General features: G+C 39.7%; 1 non-coding gene across 1 annotated transcript; it reads right to left on the bottom strand.

The window, feature by feature from the left end:
• Window positions 1–8,003: 8,003 nt before the first annotated feature.
• On the bottom strand, window positions 8,004–8,111 carry LOC130847259 (U6 spliceosomal RNA). The gene has a single exon (XR_009052042.1). It is a non-coding gene; the product is annotated as a U6 spliceosomal RNA (small nuclear RNA).
• Between the last annotated feature and the right edge of the window lie 450 nt (window positions 8,112–8,561).

Below are 8,561 nucleotides of genomic sequence, written 5' to 3'. Positions count from 1 at the left end.
CTGTACCCAATAGAAAACTTGGTCAAAACAGTGCCCTGACAACTGACCAAACCAGATCCACATTCGTTCTCCCTGGCGTGCAAGAAAAAAGGCAGAGGAACTAGGAGAAGAGAGGAGCTTTGTGAGCTTCCCCCTGCCCAGGCTAGGGGCACAGAGGGGTGTTCCCAGTCCCCGGATCCTGGTGAGTCTGGGTCCGAGCTGCTTCTCAAGCTAAGACACCGATTATTGGGTGGCCCAAAATGTTCGTTCATTTTTTTCCCCATAAGGTGGCTCTAGTAGCACTTAGTTGTCTTTAACTTCATTCGAAACAATTTTGTTAGATTTTATGTGACCGCTGTCCTATCAGTGTGCATTTAGAAAAAAAACTTATCAAACTTGGTGAATTTTTGTGTAGCCATTTTAATATTGAAGATGGAAGAAAAAAGCATCATTTTTGGCATTTTATCCTTTACTATTTCAAGAAAGGTAAAAATGCAACTGACACACACAAAAAGATTTGTGCAGTGTATGGAGAAGGTACTGTGACTGATTGAACGTGTCAAAAGTGGTTTGCGAAGTTCCGTGCTGGAGATTTCTTGCTGGGCGATGCGCCACGATCAGGTAGACCAGTTGAAGTTGACAGTGATCAAATCAAGACATTAATTGAGAACAATCAACATTATACCACGCGGGAGATAGCCGACATACTCAAAATACCCAGATCAAGCATCGAAAATCATTTGCACCAACTTGGTTATGTAAATATACTTTGATGTTTGGGTTCCACATAAGTTATGCAAAAAAAGCCTTCTTGACCATATTTCCACATGCGATTCTTTACTGAAATGTAAGGGAAATGTTCCGTTTTTAAAACAAATTGTGACGGGCGATGAAAACTGGTTACTGTACAACAATGTGGAATGGAAGAGATCGTGGGGCAAGCAAAATGAACCACCACCAACCACACCAAAGGCTGGTCTTCATCCAAAGAAGGTCATGTTGTGTATATGGTAGGATTGGAAGGAAGTCCTCTTTAATGAGCTCCTTCCAGAAACCAAATGATTAATTCCAACAAGTATTGCTCCCAAGTAGACCAACTGAAAGCGGCACTTGACAAAACACATCCAGAATTAGTCAGCAGAGAATGCATAATCTTCCATCAGGATAACGCAAGACCGCATGTTTCTTTGATGAACAGGCAAAACCTGTTACAGCTTGGTTGGGAAATTCTGATTCATCTGCTGTACTCACTAGATATTGCATCTTCGGATTTCCATTTATTTTGGTCTTTACAAAATTCTCTTAATGGAAAAAATTTCAGTTCCCTGGAAGACTGTAAAAGGCACCTGGAACAGTTCTTTGCTCAAAAAAGATAAAAAGTTTTGGGAAGATGGAATTACGAAGTTGCCTGAAAAATGTCAGAAGGTAGTGGAACAAAAGGGTGAATACGTTGTTCAATAAAGTTCTTGGTGAAAATGAAAAATGTGTCTTTTATTTTTGTTTAAAAAACCGAAGGCACTTTTTGGCCCGCCCAATACAATGGTAGAGTTAAATCTTTCGCCCAGAAATCTGCCCAGAAAGCCTAGCCTAGAAATCTGCAGATAGAGAAAATAGAATATGTTTATAGGGACATCAAGAGAAAAGGTAAAGAATGTCAGGAGTTTGGGTGTTCGTTAAACGCTATTTATTTAGGAGGGGTGGGAAGTTGTCGAAAAATTCTTCCACTCTCTCAATCAAATATTAGTGAAATGAATTAGCTGTAACATGTTAAACATGTATACACATATAAAACAGTCATCATAAAATGACATTGAGACAGCTAAAATCAGTCTTAAAATATTAATTCCCCTTTTGTGTCATCTCAGGATTGTGTTTTAAGACTCAGAATATAAAATATTGAAGAATTACCCCTTCATGTCATCCCAGGATCATATCTTAAAGACTTGGAATAGTTCTGCTAGCTAATCTCTCAAGCTGCCTGGGATTTAGACCACAAGATTCAAAATTCTAACTGATGACCTGGTAGTAATTGACAATCCTGTCACTAGGATAATTAAGTTGTCATGACGTAGATAAGTGATATAAAATGGTATAAATGGTATAAATGAAATGATATAAATTCTTGGTTATTATAGAAATCTTAAAATGGTTTAAAAAGCCATAAAGAAAAACGTTTATCTGACATTTACTCGCACCAGTGGTCCGTTCTCCCAAGGTCAGAGTGCTCCTTATGTTAGTTTTTATGTTTTCTCGTTTGTTTTTTTTTACATAGACTATATTAGTTAGAGCAACTTTAGGTCCACAGCAAAACTGAGCGGAAGGCCGGGTTCCCCACGTGCCGTTTTACCCCCACGCATGGGTAACCATTAGCATCCGCCCGGGACTGCTACCTTTATCCTCGTATGTTTCCGCTGCTTCCTGCGCCTACGCGTCAACGAGCTTCGCTCTTTTAAAGCCTTTGCCGTTTCGTTGGCCCGTCTTCATCCCGGCCTTGTTAATGATCACTGACAAGGCTTTTTGTACTAAACGAACACGTTCTAGCTCAGCCGATTTATGGCCCCGTTGACAGTCGCAAGGGGGCAATTGGAGAAACTTCAGACTAGGATTTCCCAAAGAGTAGGGAGTGAGGCGGAAGAGGGGATGTGGCCACCGTTAAGAGAAGTTCAGTCATTGTCGCCCATAGCCAAAAAATGTTCTGGGGGTGATACTAGCGTCAAAAAAGAGTCATAATGTCAATTAAGTTTGTGAGAAACCACACACTCTTCGCCACTCTTGGTGATGTGTGATGCATGTGAGTATATTAAAGACTGAGAAATCCTCTACTAAAAGAACCTTGTTTAATTTTTTTCTCACCCAGTATTCTCTAGATTTACTTGACCGCAGGAGGCGCTTTTTCTTAAGTAATCCTATTCTATCAACATTTATGGAGTTTGTGCTCCGTGAAAATCATTCAGGAAAGCGCTAATCAGCATCTGGCAACAATGTTTCCAAGATGAGGTGATGGACAATTAAACAAACAGAAGCATAAGACTGAGAAAATGTCTGAGGGAAGGAGCCTGAAGAGATGACAAGACTGAAGTCACAGGAAAGGGGTGTTGATAGAGTCTAGTAAGAGCTCTTTCGGGACTTCCCTGGGGGTCCAGCGGTTAAGACTCCACGCTTCCACGGCAGGAGGCATGGGTTTGACCCCTGGTTGGGGAACCAAAATCCTGCGTGTGGCATGGCCAAAAAAGAAAAAACTCGTTCGTATTCCTGGCAGCCAGATGAGATAGATATTTTAAATGCACACATTTTGCAGATGAGAAAATAGTCTCCAAGAGGCTAAGTAAGTTGCCTGGAGTCATTAGCGGGTTATTGGTGGAGCTGAGCTTCAGGATCAGGTGAGATTCCATAGTGTGTGTTCTGTCGGCTGTGCCATGCTGTTTTCTAAGTCTTGGCAATTTAGTTTTCTAAGTATCTCCCCCCACTTTTCTTTTCATTCTTCCTCCGAAGTAGTAGCGGGTGGGTGAGTTAAGTTTTTGGACATTTTGAATTGAGGTTCGCAGAGAACAAGCTTCATTTCTTCCCTCCATTTCATCACACGTATTTCCCTTCCTGCTCTGAACACTCTGAGGTCTCTTTCCCAGCTCTCTATCTGCCTCCAGGCTTTTGACAAATCTCCAGAGCAAATACCATATTTTAAAAAAGTATAAATTGACGGAAATATTTTGTTATGAAGAGAATATTGGCTTAAAAATAAACTCCAGTAGTGCATGGACACTTTTAGTACAGATAAGTGTAAAACTTTTAATCACATCTGTTTCCTGACTCAATGCATGTTTTAAAGTACACTGAGTAATGAAAACAGTGTTATTTCCCGAACATGCCTACAAGGTTTAATTGAAAATGAGGTTACTTCCATGCATGAGATATCTGGGAACTGACCTTTCCTTCAAAGTCTCATTCTGTTCCGAGCAAAATGGTTTAGTGTGGTTACAACGGTCAGTATTGAGCAAATCCACAAACAGCCTTGATCCATCACCATCAGATGTTAGGTTCCGGTATTGGGATATTAGGGTGTCCTCTCCTTGCTTTCTTCACCTGTACTGCTTTTTCTTCCCCCAGACTCCTGTTTATTTATTTTTCCCTATTCACGTGTTGAGTTTTAAAAACTCTTTTAAAATATTTGAAAAAATTTAAAAATAAATTTGTATAGTATACTGTGAGATAATTGAAAATATACATATTGGTCTCTGCTCCTGGTCCCTGGACCAGGGCTCCTAAAATCCTTGTAAGTTCCTAAGTGATAAGACCACTAGCAGCATCTTTTGTTCTAACGATGTGACTCTGCGTGGGCTCCTAAATGACTCCTGGGTGAGGGCTTGCCACCAGAAAGGCCAAGCCATGATTAGAAGCCTGGAATTTTCAGCCTCACCCTCCAATATCTTGAGAATAAAGAAGGGTTGAAAAGAGAGTTAGCGAGCCATCATGCCTAAGTGATTAAAGTCTCCATAAATTCCCGAACGTATGGGGTTTGGAGAGCTCCCAGGTTGGTGAACACATTCGTAAGGGAGGGTGATACACCCCAACTTCATGGGGACAGAAACCCCTCTGCTCGGGGCCCTCCCGGACCTCGCCTTATCTCTCCATCTGGCTGTTCTTCTATCCTTTATCATATCCTTTAAAAAAGTGGCGAATGATGGAAGATGGCTTAGAGGACTGGGGCAGGGAGGGTGGGGGGGAATCGAGGGGGGGGCGTCAAGGAAGGGAGGGAATATGGGGATATGTGTATAAAAACAGTTGATTGAACCTGGTGTACCCCCAAAAAAAATAAAATAAAATAAAATTAAAAAAAAAAAAAAAAAGTGGCGAATGTAAGTAAGTATTCCCCTGAGTTCTGTGAGCTCTAGCAAATTAATCAAACCTGAGGGGGGGAGTCACTGGAACCTCTGATTTGTAGCCAGGTTCAGGCAGAAGTTGTGGGTAACCTGGGGACCTTGTGATTGGCATCTAAAGTGTGGTGGGAGGGGCTGTCTTGTGGGACTGAGCCCTCAATCTGATGCTAAGTCCAGGTAGGTGGTGTCAGAATTGAGTGAGATTGTAGACCATCTAGCTGGTATCGTGGAGAATTGCTCGATGTGGGAAAAATCTCCACACAGCTGGTGACCAGAGTGAAGTGTTCTGAGTGATTAGTGAGGGAGACACATAGGAAAGAAACCCACGGTAGGAAGAACTGGGTTTTTCCCTACAAAGGGATGTGGGAGACTGAGGTGTTTTGATTGTATACACCATGAGAATTTAGGAGTAAACTTAAAGGTTTCCTTTCTTCTTTGTTAACATCAGTTTATACATTGTTACTAGAAAAGTTGTGTTGGTTTCTTTTTGTGATATTCACATATTTGTAAGTAAGCACAGGAGTGCAGTCAGTGGGATGTCTAGTTAGCAGACGGGCGTAAGTAAAGAACAGCATCTTTTCTATACTAATAAGATTCTGATTCATATTAATTCACAAGACCAGAAACATAAAAGGGTAATTTGACTTTCTGGTTAGAGTACAAAACAGAAATGTCTTTCTGATGGGTGTATGCATAGATGAAACAAAGCACAATCACTAAACACCAACCAGAGACTGACAGCTCCAGTGCTTTGCCAGCTCTGTGGGAGAAGACGACACCACCTCTCCCTGGCGAAATGCGTGGCCAGTCGGGAAGACAGAACTGGCACGCAAGGAACACGAGGGGTCCTGGAAGGGACTGTGCAGTTCAGTGTTAACTCTGCAATGTACACAACTGTCCTGACACAACATTTGGACGTCCGCCTTTGGCATCTTCCAAGTCCTCACTTCTGTGCTTCTCTCCTTTTCCCTAGGTCTTCCTCTCTAACTTCCCAGATACCCAGAGGATACACTCTCCTTCCCACCATATCTGACCTCAAGAATGTACTTATTGAATTCAAGATGCTATAGATGATAAAATATACCATTATTTTTTGTATCACTATGAAAAAATCATGTCAAATTATATCACAATACTTTCATATTATTTAAGATTTTAAGTCATTTAGAACTGGACTTAGATTTTTTTTTAACATATAATATTCTTTTGCATACACAAAAAGGAAAATAAAGTTAGTGGTTAAGTTGTTACAATTTTCTTAAATATTCACAACTTCCAATAAAATAATGTTATTCAACTAATTTTTATTGAGTTGTAAATGACCAGGCCCAGATTCAGTTTCATTTTAAGTCAGCACATATTTGTTGAATATCACTATATATCCTGCACTACGGAGGATCAGAGAAGAAGTTCAGATAAAGTTCAATAACGAGGTTAAGATCTGTACTGGACCCTGTGGGATGGATGAGATTACACTTTGGGGGGATGAGATGCAAGAAGCAGAAAAGGGAGAAAGTTGAAAAAATAAACCTCTGTGATGTGAATGATTGTTCAGTTGCAAGGAACTATTGCAAGTACCAGTCTGATATCAGAAACAGACGATTCACACAAAAATAAATAAAACCAAAAACATATGAACACAGACGTATCCATTAAAACTGCCTACTCTTTAACCCAAATGTCCAAACTGAAATAAAGTTCTCAATCACCAGCAATCAAAAAATGAATAAAACAAGAAAAGCTAAAGTATGGAATATTATACAGATATATATAAAAAGGAAACTATTATAGTATAGTATCAAGTAAAAAAGTGAGATACAAAATTATAGCATAATTATGAATACATCAATAAAAAATATATTTGCCTGCAACCCAAATTGCAGATAGACATTAGGTAGAAATAAGTGTGATTCTTCCTTCTGAATTTTTTTTTGACGTACGGTTGTTGACTAGTACCATCTCAGAGGGTGTATTCGTTTGCCAGGGCTGCCCTGGCAAAGTACACAGACTAGGAGGCTTCACAGAAATTTGTCTTCTCACAATCCTGGAGACTAGAAGTCCAAGATCAAGGTGTCAGCAGGGTTGATTTCTTCTGAGGCCCCTCTCCTTGGCCTGTAGATAGCAGTCTTCTTCCAGTGTCCTCACGTGATTTTTTTCTCTGTGTGTCTCTGGGTCCTGATCTCCTTTTCTTATAAGGACACCAGTCATATGGAATTAGGCCCATCTGTGTGATCTCATTTTACCTTAATTACCTTTTTTTAAAAAAAATTTATTGGAGTATGGTTGATTTACAAGGTTGTGTTAGTTTTAGGTGTACAGCAAAGCAAATCAGCTATATACATGTACATATCTCCACTCTTTTTTTTTGAGTCTTTTCCCACATAGGCCATCACGGAGTATTGAGTAGAGTTCCCTGTGCTACACAGCAGGTTCTTATTCATCATCTATTTTATGTACAGGTGTGTGTATATGTCAGTCCCAGCCTCCCAATTTACCCTCCTCCCTCCCACCCCCTGGTAACCATAAGTTTGTTTTCTACATCCATGACTCTACTTCTGTTTTGTAAAAAAGTTCATTTGTACCTTCTTTTAGATTCCACACAGAAGTGGTATCATGTGATATTTGTCTTTCTGTATCAGGATGACAATCTCTAGGTCCATCCATGTTGCTGCAAATGGCATTATTGTGTTCCTTTTTCTGGCTGAGTAATATTCCATCGTATACATGTACCACATCTTCTTTATCCATTCATCTGTTGATGGGCATTTAGGTTGCTTCCATGTCCTGGTTATTGTAAATAGTGCTGCAGTGAACATTGTGGAACATGTATCTTTTTGCATTATGGTTTTCTCAGGGTATATGCCCAGGAGTGGGATTGCTGGGTCGTATGGTAGTTCTATTTTTAGTTTCTTAAGGAACCTCCAGGCTGTTCTCCATAGTGGCTGTACCAATTTACGTTGCCACCAACAGTGTAGGAGGGTTCCCTTTTCTCCAAACCCTCTCTAGCATTTATTGTTAGATTTTTTGATGATGGCCATTCTGACCGGTGTGAGGTTATACCTTATTGTAGTTTTGATTTGCATTTCTCTAATAATTAGTGATTTTGAGCATCTTTTCATGTGTCTTTTGGTCATCTGTGTGTCTTTCTTGAAAAATATGGAATGCTTCATGAATTTGCATGTCATCCTTGGGCAGGGGCCATGCTAACCTTCTCTGTATCATTCCAATTTTAGTTTACGTGCTGCCGAAGTGAGGCCCCTCTAGATTTTTTTGACACTTTTTATATCCTCATTTAAACTATCAGTTTGAAAGTACATATGAGGAAAAGTGATCTCAGCAGGTTGGCTGGAGGTGGGGGTGGGGAAGAATGATAGAGTGGGTAAATCAAAAGGAGATTATAAGAAGAGAAGAAATTATTATCAAAATATTATTTAAATGCTAATATAAACCTGTTATACTTCTGCTTCATTTTAGTATAATATTCTAATAAGTTATCCAAAGGAATCAGAAAAGGAGAAGCATGATCTAACAGAGATTGCTCTAGTTAAATGCCATGTATTAAAATTTCATGACCAGTTTTTTCATACACAGTCTAAAGAATACTGTAACTTTTTTGCTTATAAACAACAGAAACATTTCTTTCTTTAAAATAAATTTATTTATTTATTTATTGACTGAGTTGGGTCTTCGTTGCTGCGTGTGGGCTTT

Source organism: Hippopotamus amphibius, chromosome 2 (genome assembly GCF_030028045.1).
Source record: "Hippopotamus amphibius kiboko isolate mHipAmp2 chromosome 2, mHipAmp2.hap2, whole genome shotgun sequence".
NCBI classification, from domain to species: Eukaryota; Metazoa; Chordata; class Mammalia; order Artiodactyla; family Hippopotamidae; genus Hippopotamus; species Hippopotamus amphibius.
This window is presented reverse-complemented; position numbering and strand designations above follow the sequence as displayed.